The sequence below is a fragment of the Camarhynchus parvulus genome, chromosome 1A (genome assembly GCF_901933205.1).
Source record: "Camarhynchus parvulus chromosome 1A, STF_HiC, whole genome shotgun sequence".
Classification (NCBI taxonomy): Eukaryota; Metazoa; Chordata; class Aves; order Passeriformes; family Thraupidae; genus Camarhynchus; species Camarhynchus parvulus.
In genome coordinates this window covers 32,497,015-32,514,675 of record NC_044586.1, presented here as the reverse complement: position 1 = coordinate 32,514,675, position 17,661 = coordinate 32,497,015, and the positions used below count along the sequence as shown (strand labels likewise).

Sequence of the window (17,661 nt, the reverse complement as noted above, 5' to 3'; positions counted from 1 at the left end):
GATGCCAGCCTTGCGTTGGCATCCCCGCGCGCGGGGATACCCTCCTCATCCTCCCCATCGCCATCCTCCCCCCGCCCGCCACCGCCCGGCCCCGCCCGACGGGGCGGACAGGGACCCGCGGCCGCGGGATGGGCGCGGCCGGCGCGGCGGCTCCACCTCGCTGGGCGCCGGGCGATTGGCGGCGGGAGCGCATCTCCCCGCCCCGCAGCCAATGAGGGCGGCGGGCCGGGGGTGATGGGCTGCCTCTCGCGGGAGGGATTCCTGGAGACGCTGCAGTGTGGCGGCGCTCCCGGCGCCGCGCAGCCCCCGTGCCGCCTCCGCCGCCCCGCCTGCCTCGCCTTGCCCTGCCCGCCGGCGGCCGCCACCGCCGCCGAAACTTAACGCCCGGCGCGCCGCCAGCCCGCCGAGCGCAGGGGGCTGGGGCAGCCTGCCTGCCGTGCCGGGGGCGGTCCGCCCGCGCGCCGCAGCCTCGCCCCGGGAGCTGCCGCCGTGGGGAGAGGCTGAAGGACCGAGCCGGCTGCGCCCGCCCCGGTTGCCAGGTAAGGCAGCGCTCCGGGGCCGCCCGCAGCCGCGCCCGGGCGGCGGCGCCTCGGGCGGGGGGCTGCGCGCTGCGCGGGCGGGGGGAGCGCACATGCTCCGGGGGCGGCTGCAACGCCGCCCGCCCGCCCGCCGGCTCTGCCCGCACTGCCGGGGGGCGGGGGCCCGCTCCCGGCGGGGGTGGGGGCGTTTACGGGAGGGGCGACACAGACAAAGGGGACGCCCGCGCCCCCCCGCTCTCCTTGCTCCCCGCCCCCGCGGAGCTCCGCCGTCGCCCCCCGCCCCGGCTGCAGGAGAGGGGAGCCGTCCGCTCCGCATCCCTCCATCCCTCCCCGCCGCTGCCCGGAGCCGGCGCCGAGGTAGCCGCCGGGCCAACTTGTTTCTCCGGGTGTCACCTGGCCGCTGCCACCGCCGTGCCCCCGCCCCGGCAGGGTGGTCTGTCCCGACGGTCGCCCCGGCGGAGGGCGGTGGGGCGCGGCGGTGCGCCCCGCCCCGGCGCTGCTCTCCCCTCCGGACCGCAGGACGACAGCTAATCGTTTATGTATCAATTGACAAAAGCTTTTCCCTCATTACTTAGAGAGGCTGTCAGGCTAATGTGTTTTCTTTCCATGCAATTTCATCTTCTCTGACATTGTTTCCTTCGTACCGAGTGCCACTTGCCCTGCTTTGGCTTGGGTACGTTCTGTTCTGGTTCTAGGTGCACACGGTATGGGAAGGGGATCAGCGCTCTGTTTAAAAGTTAATTTTGCCTATCAAACTCTACTAGGTACAGTAGTAAGAAAGTGACAAAGAATATTAATGTTTCTTTTGTTTCTAGCCTTCTGAAATAAAGATATCAAACGACTGCTAGCTTCTGGTAGTCAGTACAGTAAATAAATTAAATGTAGTCATTGGAATGAGCCTTTATGGCACTTTCAACAATCTGTAATTCAATCATCCCTGATACAAGCTGCCTTTTGCTATTATTCATCAGACCCAGCTGAGTGATTTCTGTCAGATGGGAAGCGGTAGAGAGAAATCTCTAGGTAGATGTAACTGAAAAGCTTTCCAAGTAGAGTCCTAAATGAGCACAGTAAAGCACTTGGCCACAATCTCAAGACAGATGTTGGCATCCAAATAAATCATTTCTTTTGATTGTCTGGGGGATGTCAAATTTTATTTTCCTTATTTAATAGCCATTTGTGTGTGAAGAAGTAGCTCTGTCTTTATTACCTTGTAAACTCAATGCAAAATGTTGTAGTGCAATAATATTTCACTGTCTCTGAAACAATATTTTCTGTACAAAGGTCAGCAGAGTAGTTTTAGATACGCATACATGTTGTAGATGACAAGTAGACTCCTAATCTGCAGCGCTGATATTGATCTCAGAGCTGCTGTGCAGTGTGCCGTCCATGTTGCATGTTAATCTGTTACGCGCTGTTTAAATTGCTTTATTGTCCGAGAGAGTTACTCCATCCTGAGAAAGGGAAGATGGTACTTGCAGACCCGAGGGGAGTTTCCTTTCCCTGGTGAGTTGACATCTAGAGTTACGGATGGGCAGTTGTTTTAGGAGTGTCCCTGAAAAAGGGAGGGGGAAGCTTTTGGGTACAAGGACAAGTAGGCAGTGAACTAATTTGCTTTGTGAGGATGTGAAATGACATCTTCTGCCATGCTTAAAAAAACCTGCTCAGGAAAAGCGTAAGGAGATTGCACATGTGTCTAGAATAGTATTTTCTTGTCTGTCTTGGAAACAAATGACCTGATTTTATGTCTTGAGTCAAATATATATCTTTTTTTGTTCCAAGCTTTTTGGATTTTTCAGTTCTGTTACTAGTGTCTGAGGGAAATATAATGTGGTGTATTACTTGGCTTGTGGTATAGTTGCTCAAAATTTGCATGCATACAATTCATAAATTGAAACTATATAGCTTAAAAACATAGTGTAGGCAGCTTGAGTGAGAAGAGATAATTTCAAAAAGAACCACAGGGCATAAGATAATGACATACTGTAGGAAATAATCATACTCCTGCACTTGCAAAAGCATGAAATGTTCCAGTGTAGCCATTTCATACAAGCCAAATTTTCCTTCACATTAAGAGCGTCTAAGTGAGCCTTATTAATGTTTGATGTGAAAGATGCTAAATCCATTTTAAGGGTTGATACTGGAATTTAAAGAGGTAGCTCACAGACTAACAGCAGTTCTAATACTTCCTTAAAACAAATGTGAAAAACAATCAGTTGCCACGTATGCCGTAGCAGCACAAGTGGGATATAGCCTCCTGGGTAACACTGATGGGCAAGAAACCCTTTAGAACCATATAGAACAGTGTTTGATTTAACAATCTGAAATGTTTTCCTACCTTAATCATAACTTAAATCAGATGTAAGAGATGACCAAGAACATGCTCAGTGTTGGTTAGTGTAGTGAAGGTGTGAGATAAGGGAAGGTTCTGTTTGTCAGAAACCTAGGGAAAAAAAAAATCTATATTCTTCCAGCTAGCATAGAGACACCGGAAACATAAAATCAATTTTTATGGTCTTTTGGCAGGGTTGGCTGTAATAAGTAAAAAGAAGGAGCAGCTTAGTGTCTTGGCAGAAGTTTTTAAGCCACTCAGTTGTACAGAACTCAGTTAATTGATGTTTCCTTACATGAAAATGAAGCTCTTAATTAGCATATTGTTGTCTTTTCCTGTCCATTCAGCAGTCTGATTACAATTTAAAAAATATTTGTATGTAGTTTTATATCTGCATGCATGTTTAAGCACACAGATAAACTCTTTACTGGGAACTGCTTTCTGAGTAAAGGGTGCACGCACCTCACATTACATGCTGTGGGAGAGACATTAAAAGTTTGTGATACAAAAAAGAAGGACAAAAAAAATATTTCTGCATATCTGGAAGAAAAGCGTGGAGGAATTATTATGCATGGATACCATGATCTCCTTCCCTCTGCTGGTGATGCCTATATAAATACGCAGTTTCACAAAGAGAAATACTTCATCATTTGATTTTACTTTGATTTTCTATAGAATGTTTGTTTTAGACATAACTCTGTATCTAGGAAAAAACTTAATTAGAAATACAGATAAGGGAGCAAACTATTAATTTGTGTTTACTGCTGACATTTTCTAAAGATAGTCGACATTAAAATAAAAGCATTTGCCAGACTAAGTAAACAAAGCATTAGGTTAACAAATATTTTCAGGATTGTTACGTACAAATGTCATCTACTTTGCTAGAGTAGGTTCTACTCCTCTCTCATACACCCCAGTAAAAGTGGGGGTAGTTTTACTGTTACTTCTTTCACAAAAATAACAGACACCAAACCAGAATGCATTAGAAGGAGGACAACTGACAAGGGTTTTTCATGATTTCTTCTGGTGATAGGCTAAGAGCAGGCTACAGGCAATCTCTTTCAGGATTAGCTAAGTGATTTGTGCAGCAGCATGTGGAAAAATTTCTTCTTGTTTAAGTAAAAAAAAGAAGTAACACTGTTTACTAATACTAATTTTTTCTTTGACTCCTGTAATGACTGAAAGCTGGATGGGAACTGTAATAAGAACGTCTCCTTATGTACTACTTTTGACAAATGTCTAACCAGTATGTTTTAGAGGCTGGCTTTTCTCTTCTGTTGTTTTCCCCAAGTAGCTAAAGGAAGAGCACATGAATGGCTTATGAGAGAGCTGACCATTTTTCTTAACCTGTTTTCTTATCACTGCCAGTCTGGAGGTATTTCCCTGAAACAGAAGCCACTGAACACTTCTCCCTTTCCATACTAGAGGGAGTGGTGTTGCCATCTTCTAGATTCTCAGAGAATTGCACACTCGGGATGCCACTTCTCTTTTCTGGATGTTAAATAGGCTCAGAGAAATCTATCAGAACATGAAATAAATCTGGAACGTTTCCTGTGCAGTGTCGTTATCTTCTAATAATCGTAATATCTTTTTAAATGGAGAAGATTTAACAAATTTTAAAACAGTCATGAGAAATTATCCAAATAATTAATCATCTCTGAATTATTATAGTTATATAAAAATTTCAGGAAAATAAAATTTTATTTAGGAGTGGCTAAACCTAATTTTGTTCTTTTAAGGATGCTGTCTGTAAGTCTCCTGGACACTATTCAGGATTTATGGCCAAATGTATTTGGTATCTTTAATAATGTATCCATAGCTATAATGACTAGGTAGTACAGTGCCTCAAAGCTGCTCAGTGATGTTTTAAGAAATTGATTTAAGTGATTAAAAATCCACTTACAAGTTCTGTTTTGTACCTTTATCTTAAGGGTATTGTTTTTCTGCAATCATGTGGTTGAAAAATCAGTGTAGCAGTTGCAAGTGGGAAAGCTGGTAACCATTCCTCAGCTTGGCTCAGAGACATGAGTTTACCCATGCACTCTGATGTCCATGTGTTTAAATAAGTATGTAGATAGTGCAGTTAAAAATAACTGGAGTGCTTTTGTGCAAACCACTGTGGAAATAAAGTTTCTTTGACAAATAGCTTATCTGGTTCAGGGTAGCAGTTGTGCTTTTCTTAGAAAACACGTCTGTGTACAGATGAACACTTGATCCAGCTCCTATGTGGAAAACTTAATGACCACTATTAGCATGTCAGGGTTTTTATTTTTGTTTGTTTGGATTTTTTGTTTATTTTGGTTTTTGTTTGTTTGTTTATTTGGTTGGTTTGGATTCTTTGTGTTTGGGCTTTTTTTTCATTCTCTTTTTGTTTCTACTTCTTTCCAAAGCTATGGACAGCATTTCTTTATAAACATTTATTTCTAGGATAAAGTATTGGAGTTGAGAGGAATTCCTAAAGTATGTGATGATACAGATAGAGGTGGGAAGGGTTATATTTTTAAATTTTTTACAGGATAAAGTGATAAGGAAAACTTAATGGTATGATGTGTTGATAGAAGACACAATATATGGGCAAATATTTGAGGGTTAAAGAATGATAATGTAATATGTCCCAATCAAAAGAGTTTTGAAACTTTTTTTTTAGTTAAAAAAGGGCTCTTTGTGTTTCTTGTTGATAATGTAAGTTTTGTGTTTTGAATTCAGTAAGGCAGTTTATTTAGTTCAGGGTGATGTTCTAGTTGTAAAAATAATACTAAAATAATACTGTAGAACAGCACTATTGTCCAGGTGAACAGATTTTTTTTTTCCATGTAATAAATTGCAGAACAGATAGTGTATGGGGAATTGCCATCTCCATTTTTCCAATTCTTTTCATTAGCTTGACAATGATCTGGAATAAAATACAAAATCCATATTCATGAGAATACTTCTGGGTTTTTTGTGCCAATTTTAATAAAGTTGGTAAAAGTGCTATTATAGACTGATTTCATTTGCTTTCTCATTCGACATCTGAATGTGTTTTAACAAAGTGCACTGTAATACTTTTGGCTACTTCCAGTAAAAAAAAAAAAAAGTGATTCCCCCGTAAAATACTGGTTCTGAGAAAGATTAGGGATTACAGCCAGGTAATGTGATCTGCTCTTATTTCAAAGGGAGAAGAAGTTGTATGCAGCTGTAAACACTGACTGGAGTGCTGAGAGTAGGAAAGGTGCCTAACTCAGAAAGGATGCTGGACTAGAATTAGTTTAGAGGAAGGACTTGAGTTGTCTCAATTGGGATGTGTCTAGTCTGTTTCCTAATGGGACTTCTAAAAGCTTACTGTTCTCTTTGCAAAGCTGGATATGCTGAAAGGCTCCTTGATCCCCACACAGTGAAAATACCAGTCTAAAGTTGTGCCCTGATACACAGAAGTTCACTCAGCAACCTGGCTGGGTACACAGGATACTAGAGCCCAGACCAGAAATGAGGTATCAGTGTTTTGTCCATCAGGGTAGCAAGTGTATGAGCAGATGACACCTTTCTGCTTGAAGTCTGTAGATTAGTATTTTCTTTTCTTTTAACTAGACCAGGTACAAGTTCTAGATTTCTGTTGAAATTGCTATATTTGTGTTAATCCTTGAGAATGGAGAAGGTAATTGCCTGTCCTTTCGACCTAAAAATCACCAACCTGTTGAACTTGCTGCTATTAACTCCTATTGTGTCTCCTGGATTAAATAGCATTTGTTGTAAAAGATGTGACATGTAGCATAGTGTGAAGAGGTTCTGTCTGAATTTCCCTTAAGCTGCCCTTGTATGTTATAATCCTATTTCATCCATTGTAACTGACGAGACATTTTGTTTATTTATCTAACAAAAATGAAACATTTTTGTTTATTTAACTTGTTTATTTATCTAACTAGTGCTAACTCTTCTTTCCATTTATTTTGTTCCTCTGATGTGTCCTAAAACTCTAAACTGTGCTTATTAGTAGGTACTTCACTTAAAAAGAGAAATCCTGTAACTCTTTGAGATGTGGGAGTGCCAGTGCCCTGTGTTTTATTGTTATGGCCAGGATTTGTGTAAATAGGCTTTAGTTTCCAGATGCCCATCAGTGAGATGATACCAGAAGGACGGTCTTCTGTCAAACCCATTCTGGATTTGGAACTGTCTATGCAGGTGGCAAACCTTGTGGCCGGCATCTGAACCAGGGAATCCTGTCATGATTCTGCTTTCAACCAGGACAAACTTCTCTTGATTGGCATCTTCCATGTCCTCTCAGTGTGTCTAGGATTTGGATAGTTGATTGGTGGCATTGTTGAAAAAAGAGGTGTCTCTGATGAGAGGGCTGTCTTTGAGAGTGTACTCCCCCTGAACTGCCAAAGATGTCCTCGAGTAGTCCAGCTGAGGTAGAAAGCAAATACGTTTTTTGACTGCAAGTGGAATATTGGTTGAATTTCAGGATTTTTAGATCCTGAAATTAAAGTTTATGTATTTTCTAACAGCCCAAATGTTTAATTAAAGATCTGTCTGTTATACTCTTGCATTTGATAACTGTATCCCGGGTATACTAATACTTCTGTATGAAAAGCCTGACATTGGGTGCCTTTCTTTTTGAGATTTTTGATTTCTTCTTATTTTTTTCATATGCTAATAACAAGCAGTTACCTTGCACTTGCTCATCATCTTTGACTTTCTTCCTTCATGCTTTGTTAGCTTGCTCAGCTGCTAGTTAGAGCAGAGAAACACCAGGCAATATCCATGTGACCTTGATAGAGGTCACTTATTTCATGATGTGCTATAGCTGTGTAAGGCCTTTGCTGCTCTTATCTTGTATATTTGCTTTATTTATGTAAATCTTGCATAAGAGGATTGATCTGTTTGGGGTTTTTATTAATGTGTATTTACTGCTTTTTCTTTTTTTTTTTTTGCTTATTGAGAAAATGCTGATATTGAAAAATTAAAGTAAAAATCATCTGGGACAAAACCACCTGAAGTAACATGCTCTAGTTTTTTCTTGCATTTGTCGTTTTCAAAATATATGTCTGTTTTTAATAATGACTTGGGCTTACTTTAATATTTGATATGCAAATATTTGCTTTATAAATCATACACTGGCTTATAATTGTGATCTGTTTGCTCAAAATCAATTATTCTTTATAAATACTGACGAAAGTTGTGTTACAGGTGAGCAAGGCATAAAACTTGCTGGGGAAATAAGCATTTTGGAATAATAATAATGAATATTTTATCTTTATATCAAGCAGCTAGAGCTCAGATTTTTGAATTCAACACTGCTTATTCATGTACTGTCAATTAGATTCTAACCCAAAAACCAGCTAAATGTTCATTAAAGGTGATGAACCAATCTTTTGCAGGCATAGGAGGGACTGTCTGCACTGTTACTTAAGGTGTCAAATGAATCCCAAAAAACAAAACTTTTTTTCTGGCTTTCCAGATATTTGTGTTGAAATTTGGCTCTTAGAGTATCTGTGTGCTTCAGCTGCTTTTAAAACAACATATGAATTCAGTGGCGTTTACTGATTTAACAGCAATGCTAAATTATTTACTGGAAGGGGTCAACACCTACCATTCCCTAGTCTGTGCTGTCACTGTAGCTTCTTCCAGTCAGTTCTATGACTCTTTCTGTGATGAAGAAAAGTAATCTTTCTGGGGAGGTAAAAATCCAACCTCTTGGCATAGTATACAGTGTTGGCTTGAGGGGTTTCAGGTCAGTAAATGTATAAATATGAAAGGATGAACTCAAGGGTGGCCAAACATAGGTGGATGTAATGGGTACTGAGCCTAGTTGAGATTGGTATAGTCAACAAATTGTTTAAGGTTTTGTCTTCCAGTAGGCCAAATATTGGCCTTTTCATGGGTCCTTTTGTGATAAGTGTATTGATCATTCTGAATACTTTAGGAATTACACTGATGAAGTAATACAAAAATTTATCCTCAAACTGTGAAAAATATTAGCTCAGCCTGTCCTACTTATAGCTGTAGTGCTGTTAATATGCTTACAGGTAGTTGCTTCAATCAGTCTTAGAGGTAATTGTATTAAATAAATTCTAGGTACAAAGTTTGAGATTGTATAGTAAATAGTGTAGAACTGTGCTTAGTGTTTATGTTAAGCTGTAGTACTTAAAAAAGAGAGTAGGGGAATATACTGAAACTTTTCAACTCCTAAAGACCATCAGCCAGTTTATTGATTGTGGTTAGTCAAGTCAAGCTGTTGTCCCATTATTATTGGCTATATGAGTTTTCTGTACTTATGTGTAGCAAGATTAGGAGGAACTAGAAGTGAGGTGTGTGAGCGGAGAGGCGCCGTGCTGTTCCATGATGGTCACACATTCCGTACCTGTTGCTGCAGAGATGAAGATGATGATCTACACAAACTCTGCCTAGCACAGTTAGAACTAAACCTTAACTGGCTGGTATCAGCAAGTTGGTGCCTAGGACTAACATGTAATAAGCATATTCACCAAATGGGACAGCACCCTTCTACATGTGGATACAGTCACAGCATGTACAATTGCTATGAGTTTTAGTATCTTATCCCTAGATAAGGCACAGAAAGAGAGCCTGTAACGAACATGTGCTAAAATTTTTCCTGTAACAAAACAGCTGCTTTCAGGCCATGTTGCTTTTTCCATTGGACTTGGTCTAATATTGTTCCAATTCTGGCTCACATAGACCAGGATTCTTGTAAATGTATTTCTAGTAAATCATGTTGGTTTTTTTTTCAGATGAGAATTATGTCCCAGAAATACAGTTCTATTTTTTTCCTTTCAAAGCTCTTTTATAGTTGAGTTGGAAGACTGCATGAAAAGTCATTTGTTGTCACCATTGCTTCAAATAGCTGGTTAAGGCTTTTTCAAACCTGTTTACCTGTTTTGTTTTTGTAGGCTGCTTGCTTGACTGGACACATGGGAAAAATCAAAAGCAAACATCATAACATGTGGTGGCCATGTTCCTTATTTCTCTTTTTTTTGGTTTTGTTTTACATTATTTTTATGTATGGATGCTCTGTTAACACATGAATTCCAAATGTGGATTGTAACCGGTGACAGCTGTTTCATCAAGAGCTGCTTCATGTTTGTGAGGAGCAGTGTTTGCTCTGCAGTCTCTTTAGAACAGGGCCTGACATGCCTTGTAATGTGTTTATACTGTGCCTAACATAATAGGATCCAGATCTTTGACTGGGAACATGGGCTATTGTGCAAAAAAAACCAAAAAACCAACCTAGCCCAAATGTTGGAAAATGTGCCATCTTTTAAGGCCCCCAGAGATCAGTAAACAACTCACTGCTGTAACTGTATCAACCCTCTCCTTCAGAGGGATTTTAATTGAATCATGGAAACTTCAGACCTGCGAATGTGAGCACTTGTCCGTTAGGTATTCTGCCAGATATAAGTATATTTTGCTGGTCATAAAGTACTGTTCATACTAGGGGATTTGGACATCCAGTTTGGAGCTCTATTTAGAAACTATGCTGAGTTACTCTTTTAAAACCTCTTTACCTTCAACCTGGCATAAATGATAATTTTTTTGGTTTTAAATAGAAGAAAGTGACTGTTTCCCAGTAATCATGATTTGGTATCTTCCAGTTGAAAACTAGGTAAGCTATTTGACTTGCTACTGAAGAAAGCTATTCTGTGTATAATGCCATGCTCACAGCTGGGATTTGAATAATTTACAGGTGGGATGGTACAAAGGACCTGGATTTTAGCCTTTTGCATCCAGGAGGGAATTTATCTGACATAAAGGAGGTAAACTAGTTTCAGCTCCAGTAATACTTAAAAGACTAGCTATTTCATACTAGGAAGCAGTTTCTATGATAAAGGAATTAGCAAAATTCTGCTGCAGCAGCTTCCCCAGTACAGGAGCCAATTTATCTGTCCATAGGTTGATGTAATTATATGAGATTTCTGCTCCCCCTCTCAATGAGAGGCTGATACAGGAGAACACCTAGTACAGCTCTGATGTGTGATAACATAAATGGGCAAAACAAATACAAAGTCAAAACCTTAGCTACCCAGATAGCCTGTTTTGACTGTAGACATGAAGATTTCAGGTGAAGATCTTAGGAATAGCTTTTTGTGAAGTGTGCAAGTCTGTACACATCAGACAGCCATTTATATTATGTAGGCACCAATCAAAGTAATGTCCTATTGATGTGTTGAAACATAAATCCCATCTGACAGATGGGGATCCATGGCAGAGGGGGATTAAGGATAGGATTCATCTCATAAGTTTAAATACCTTCAGAAGGTGATTCATTTGACCTACCTGAGGCGTCTGTCTTGGTGTGAGATGGACTGCTGTCTGCAGGTGAGATGAACTGCTCTCTGGAGCTATCTGTTCCATTCCAGTGACTCTAAGAAGTCTGGGAGTACTAGATGAGACTTTGCCAGCCAATTTATAGATACCTGATATGGGACACTGGAATTCTAAGTCATGTGTCTAAGGCCTTATGGGGAGCCCATGGCTGTGCTGGGAATTGAGCCCAAGTTTTCTGGTTCCAAGTTAATGCAGCTAATCACAATATGTGTTTCTGCAGAATCTTACAGTGCAAAAGAAGCACTAAGAATAAGCTTTGTATCTCAGAGTCTTAATAGCAGTGAAAAGTTTACTATCAGCTCCACAAAAGGATGAGTATCTTGTCAGTAAAATTGTAGATAAAGATCCTTTGTATTGGGAGTGACAGTATTTTATTTGCAGTTATGGGCAGTTTGAAGTCAGACTTAGCCAGTCAGTGCTGATGAAAAGGGGCTTCCCTGAGAGAAAATGCCTTATATTACTGTGAATCACAAGCGTTACGAGACCCGATGTTTCCTGAAACCGGAATATGAAAACTGATATTGGGAGCGATAGTGGCTCAGCAGGCTTTGGATCTTGCCTGGAGCATGCAGGGAAGCAATGAGGTCTGCACAAGTGGGGGCACACTGGGCAAAGTGCGAGAATTGCCTCTCCTCTGATCGTCTGGTCAGTAAAGCTCCCAGTGGATAGAAGAAAAGCAGCAGCTCACGTGTTGCTTGTGTGTATTTTACCTCTCTCAACCTGCAGTAATTTTTGCACCTGAATGAGCACAGTGCTTTTAGGGGTTAGCTTGGTTCTTCTTTGCTTGCCTCCCTGCACATACCCAACCCATCGCTTCCTCCTTAACCTAATTCAAGTTTTAGTGTAGTTTGTAAGTGAGATGAGATCATATTTTCTGAGCTGTAAGGCAAGATCTGGTTAAACAGCTTTGTGTAGTTTATATATAGAAATCTTCTCAAATGATCCTGTCCCAGCTGTGAACCAGAACATCCTGGTAAAATGTGACCCTCTTTAATTCATGGCAGCACATTTCTTTACATGGAAATATACTGTGATTTTAAAGCTTCAGGATGTAAATATCAAAGGTTTTTTTTAAATCGATTGCTGTGGTAAGAAGAAGGGGGAAAAATGTGCTATATTAAGCTAAAAGAAAAGCTGGCAATATCAGGAGTAAAATAGGATGTTTGTTTCAAGCTTATGTAATTTCTGCCTCTAAAAATTGCAAATTGGCCACTGGTTTCATAGTACAGTGTACAGTAAAAATTGTATCTTCATGTTAGATCTAAAGTCAAGTTAAATCAGAATGGTCTAGAAAGAAAAATCCGGTACTCTGAAAAATTATATTACAGCAAAATGGTTGTCTTGTTCACACAGATCATGAGAATTTCTCATTCTGTTCCAGCCTCCTTTCAGCAGCTAAGCATGATGATTTTCTAGCTAAATGAACCTTTATAAGCTAGACATAAACCATGTATAAATGCAGAACAGTACGTCTAAAACCTGTCATGCTGTCAGAGTACAACTGTTTTCTCTACAAATATGGAAATTGTCACTTATCTGCATTCTCTCCTTGCCCTGTTTCTCCCCCATATGTTGATATTCACCCATGTGAAAGAGGCCAATTATAGTTTGGCCGTTGTATAAATAATGCAGAAGTTGTCAGTGGCAGAGAAAAATTTATGTTAGAAGACTGAGGGATTGAAAAAGGAAATGAAATAAAGCACCTTTTAATGATGGTAGTGATCTCTTCGTGTCAAAAAAGGTATTTAACCCCCACCCCCCCAACTTTTAAGAGTTATAATCCTTAATCTGGGGACTGTTTTTAATAATAAAATCCTGGTTCAATTTTCAGTCAGAATGTTTTGCTCTGCAGTATTTTAGCTTTCGGCTTTTTTCCCCAGGCTCTCCTGGAAGCAGGCAATGGGTCTTTCCCCTTGGCAGGGGCTGGTGCTAAACAGAACCTGAACTGGAGGGATACCCCAGGGCCACGTAGGGGCTCACAGGGAGTGGGCATCTCTTCCCCCAGCTTTGCGGAAAGCATTTGGGAAACACAGTGCAATCTGGAGTCAGGCTACCTTGAAAGTAAATTAATTAGGCTCATTAAAGGTGAAGTCACAAACTTCAGAGCAGCTGGGGTTGATTCTCAGTAGCTGCTGCTGGTGGAGCCAGTGCCTGTGCACGTGCTGGGGCACAGGCTGGCATGGGCTTGCTGTGAATTTGGCCAAGCTAAATGGCACATTGTCAGTGTGGCTGTCATTGGCCTGCGCTTCTGCACGGTGCTCAGGGCATGATCCCAGGTGATGTACAGAAATTTCTTAACTTCTTGTCTCCTTCCTCCGGCTGCTGTTCCTCTTGAGTGTTATAGAGGCTGCTGTGGCCTTAAATTTAGTTGTGTTTAAGCATCCACTCACAAGGTCTCTGTGACTTGACAGCAACCTTCAGTGAAACTTACTGGGCAGCAAGGCTGCTGGATCTGTGGTGCCTTGGGCTGAGGCACCAACCCCAGAACCATGTCAGAGCCCTTGTCCCCTCATTTCCCATGGTGATGATTTTAATGTAACTAAAAAGGATAGTTACAGAAGGAGATAAAGAAAAGCCCTCATCTTCTGTGAGTCTTAAAACACGAGTAGTAAGGAGGTAAGCAAGTACCTCCTTTTTTTTTCTTTCTTTTTTAATTTGGTTTTTTGAAGAGATTGCAGTGTTTTGATCAGGAAGCTGCAATTTTCCTCGTTAGCTTTCCTCTTTCATGATTGAGCTGTTTGTTTCCAGATGGCTCCTATGTATGCAGGGACAGGGACACACACTGCCCAATCTGTTCGGCTGCCGGCCGTGCATCAAACAGCCCAAGGTGCTGGACACGCTGACTCACTTGGAGCAGTTGGGCAGCCCCTCCTGTAGCAGTTACTCTGATGCTTTAATTTCCAGATAGGAAGGGTTTAAAGCAACTTCCTTGTGTGGAGAGATTTCAAGGTTCAGAAACAGATAGGAGGCTGCATTTTACCTATCACCTTTCTAATGAAATTGAATTTATCAGTGTTTCTAAATGTGTCTGCTGTACCAAAGCGCTTTGAACTTTTTTCCAGGTGTTGGTTTTGGTAAGCTATTTCTCTTATCCATTCTGCTATAGCTGAGTTCTTCGTGTAATATCAGGTATGTTGAGCAAAGTATGTAAACAATTGTGGTTTTTTTTCACATGTGACAGAAGTATTCACCAGAGAACAGAGATGGTGTGTGAAAATTCAAAGTTAGCACCATGTGTTTACAGGTAGAATGTCAGTCTTGCAGTGACCTTAAGTAACACTTGCTTTTTATTTTTGGAGCACCAAATACAATTCTTTGGTTGATTTTACCTATGGCTGATAGGATTTGAATTGACCAAACGGTTTTTGCACATTCCTCTTCTCTTATGTGTGCCCTTCTCTTCTGTGCTTTTTAAAACTGTGAGGAGAGAAGGATGGGAAATGCAATTAAAAACAGATACTGCAATAAGCTCTGGTTAGGAGGCAAACAACACTTGACCTACTGTAAAGGCTAAAGAGGTGACCTGTTAATAATCAAAAAGTAACTGTCATTAATACAGTAGACAAGGTGATTAGGTATCACTGTATTGAAACTATGTTTATGACTGATTTAATGAGTTAATCAACTGTTCTTCAGTTGTTAGAGTCTGGATTTCTGAATGTTTCTGTTGTATTTTCCCAGAAACGACAGTGGTGGTTGGGTAAGCCCTGAAGTTCCCATGGTAAGATGCTCATTCTGTGCAGTGCTATGTGCATGTGAATTGCTGAGCATCTGGAAATCCCTCTGACATTAAAGTGATCTGTACAAGTGAAAGTGTACTCCTAGCTAAAATAAAAACTTCTGAAATGGAAGCATGAGGTACCACTAAAAAATTACTACTGTGTATAGATTTAATTTTTCCTGGAAGTTTTGTTGAAACTTTTCATCAGGTTATTTACATAAGAGAAGGATAGCATATCTGAGCTGAGAATCTCTTCAGACAATGCATTATTGATATGTTGTCTGAGACTAGAATCATAGCATCATTTAGGTTAAAAAAGGTCCTTAGGATCATTGAGTCCAGCCGTTAAAGGTTGTGAAGGTGTACCAGGGAGATAAGGTGATTTTTATGGGATAGTTCAAATAGCTTATGAAAAGTGCGTCGTTTTCCAGTAAGGCTTGTTTGTATTGAGTTGTTTGTTTGTTTGTGTGTGGGGGATTGTTTGATTTTTTTTGTGTATATGTGGTTTCTTTGGTTGGTGTGTTGGTTCCTCACTCTCCTCCCAACTCTTCCAAACATTTAAAACAGTTACAGTTGCAGGGACTGCTTTAATCAAAGCAATGCTATTGAACCCTAGGACTTCCTATTACGGTTAATCAGCAAACATGAGGTCTTCTGAAACCTCAGTCAGGTTGTTACTGCAGCAAGATTTTGTCCTCAGACTGTTGTGTGGTTTAAATTTTCCAAAATTTCTTTCCAAACTATCACTTGGAAATCAAAGTTGTTCTTACCTCTGCTGTATTACAGCAGTGTTTAAAAATAACTCTAAGTGTGTAAGTTCAGACGGCTATCACATCAGTGTTTGCAAAAGGAAGTCTAAATCCCACATGGAAAACATGAATGCATGATCTAAGCACTCCAGAGAAGGCTATTTTTTTCAGACCCCTTAATGCTGAATGCTAATGAAATAAATCTTTTAGAAAAAAATTTCTAAGTAGCCTTATTTTTTGTTCAACAGCCAAAAACCAATCATGGCTCAAATAATTTTTGGTGCTGAATAAGTATTCATAAGTTCACTTTAGACATATCAGTCTTTGTCAAAATGAATAGTCATTTTTAATTCTGCATGTTATAAAAAAGAATGTAACCCTGTGAATTGTTCTTGTCCATACTGGTGATGAACAGCATTGTACAAACTAGAGTTCATTAAAACTTCCAAATTCCAATTATGCAAGTAATAGGGTCTTAAGATTATCCTTATTGTGGAACAGAATGTCTTAATGCTTTCTGTTGACATCTTAACAAAAACTGGGTATACCAAAAGTATAAGTAGTTCCTATTTTAGGAATGTCAAGATGGAGTGGTTTTTTCCTTTTTTTCCTTTTTTTTTTAATAATTTGCCTTTATGACCTGATTTCATTGTAGCATTCATAGAAATAGACAATTGTTAGGGTTGAGTTGAGGGAAGGCTTCAAGTTGCAAGAGAATTTTGGGGTGACACAAGATATTTTTACATGGATAGTTTCCAGTACTGTTTTAGTTCTCAGTAGATTATATTTTTAGAAGAAAAAAACGCCAGTTATGCTGACAATAGCAGCAGTCACACAATGTATAAGGAGTTCAAAGGTTGCTTTTTGCACCAAGAAGTAAAGCTGCCCAGGAGTTCCATTCCCTGGTAAAAGATAGTGACATATGATTCTGTTAAATTTTAGGTTGTGCTTCATTGCTTTTTAAATATATCTACTTGGGACATATGCCCAAACTCAAGATATGGTCAATGTGCTGCCACAATTATTTCATTGTTGATGAGCTTTCTTTGCCAGAAAAGGACATCTAAGACAATTGCTACTGTGACAAACAGCTTGAAACTTACTACAATAGATACTGAAAAAATTAATATAGTAAGAATGTAACAGTGTCAATATTACACATACTTAACAGTTGTGCTGGCTTAAGCTGGCAGATCTGGAAACACCATTCAAATGCCTTCTCACTTTCTTTCCCAGTAGAATGGGTAAAGAACTGGAGGGAAGGGTACAGGAAGTAAAATTCAGGGGTTGAGATGAAGGCATTTTAGTAATACAGAAATAGAAGGAAAAACAGTAATAATGATATAAGACTTTGAATATACAAAGCAAATTATGCACAATGCAATTGCCATATGTGGTACCTAGTGACTGACGCCCATTCCAGGTATCCAATCAATGGGGCCAGCTTTCCTCTCAGTTTATATATTGACCTTGCCATCATATGGTATGGAATCTCTCAGTGGTCAGCTGGGGTCATCTGTCCTGTGTCTTTTCCCAGCTTCTAGTGGTCCCGAGCGTCCTTGCTTTGGGATGGTGTGAGAAGTAGAAAGGGTTCTTGACTTAGTCCTTCTCAGACACAGCTGAAACATCAATCAATGTCTTCACAACATTATTTTCTGAAATTCAAAACACAGCACTATACCAGCTACTATAAAGAAAATCACAGCCAAAGCAAGGACATAATCTTATGTTCATCTTAAGCATATATGAGAGCCAATGCTTGAGATATCTCTCTTAGTTTTTGAGATGAAGGGCAAAATTATTACTGTTTAAGCAGGTCAGGATTTGTAAATGACCAGTTCCACCAGCAGTGCCCAGCTTGAAGCACATTTGGAAATGTCTTGTTTTCAGCAGGTGCTGGGCACGCATGCTGCTAAAATCAGGCTTAATTCATGCTTGGCCCAAAGGCAAATTTTATTCATCTGTGAGAGAAACTATGAGATAGAGGCACTTTGGCCA

At 40.4% G+C, this 17,661-nt stretch overlaps 1 protein-coding gene across 2 annotated transcripts in view; it reads left to right on the top strand.

Moving 5' to 3' along the window:
- The first annotated feature begins 388 nt into the window (after positions 1-388).
- SYT1 (synaptotagmin 1) overlaps positions 389-17,661 on the top strand; it is a 333,835-nt gene continuing 316,562 nt past the window's right edge. For both annotated transcript variants that reach the window (XM_030960947.1, XM_030960948.1), the window contains exon 1: positions 389-539. The gene's annotated coding sequence lies outside the window, so the exon portion shown is untranslated. The remainder of the gene's footprint in view (positions 540-17,661) is intronic.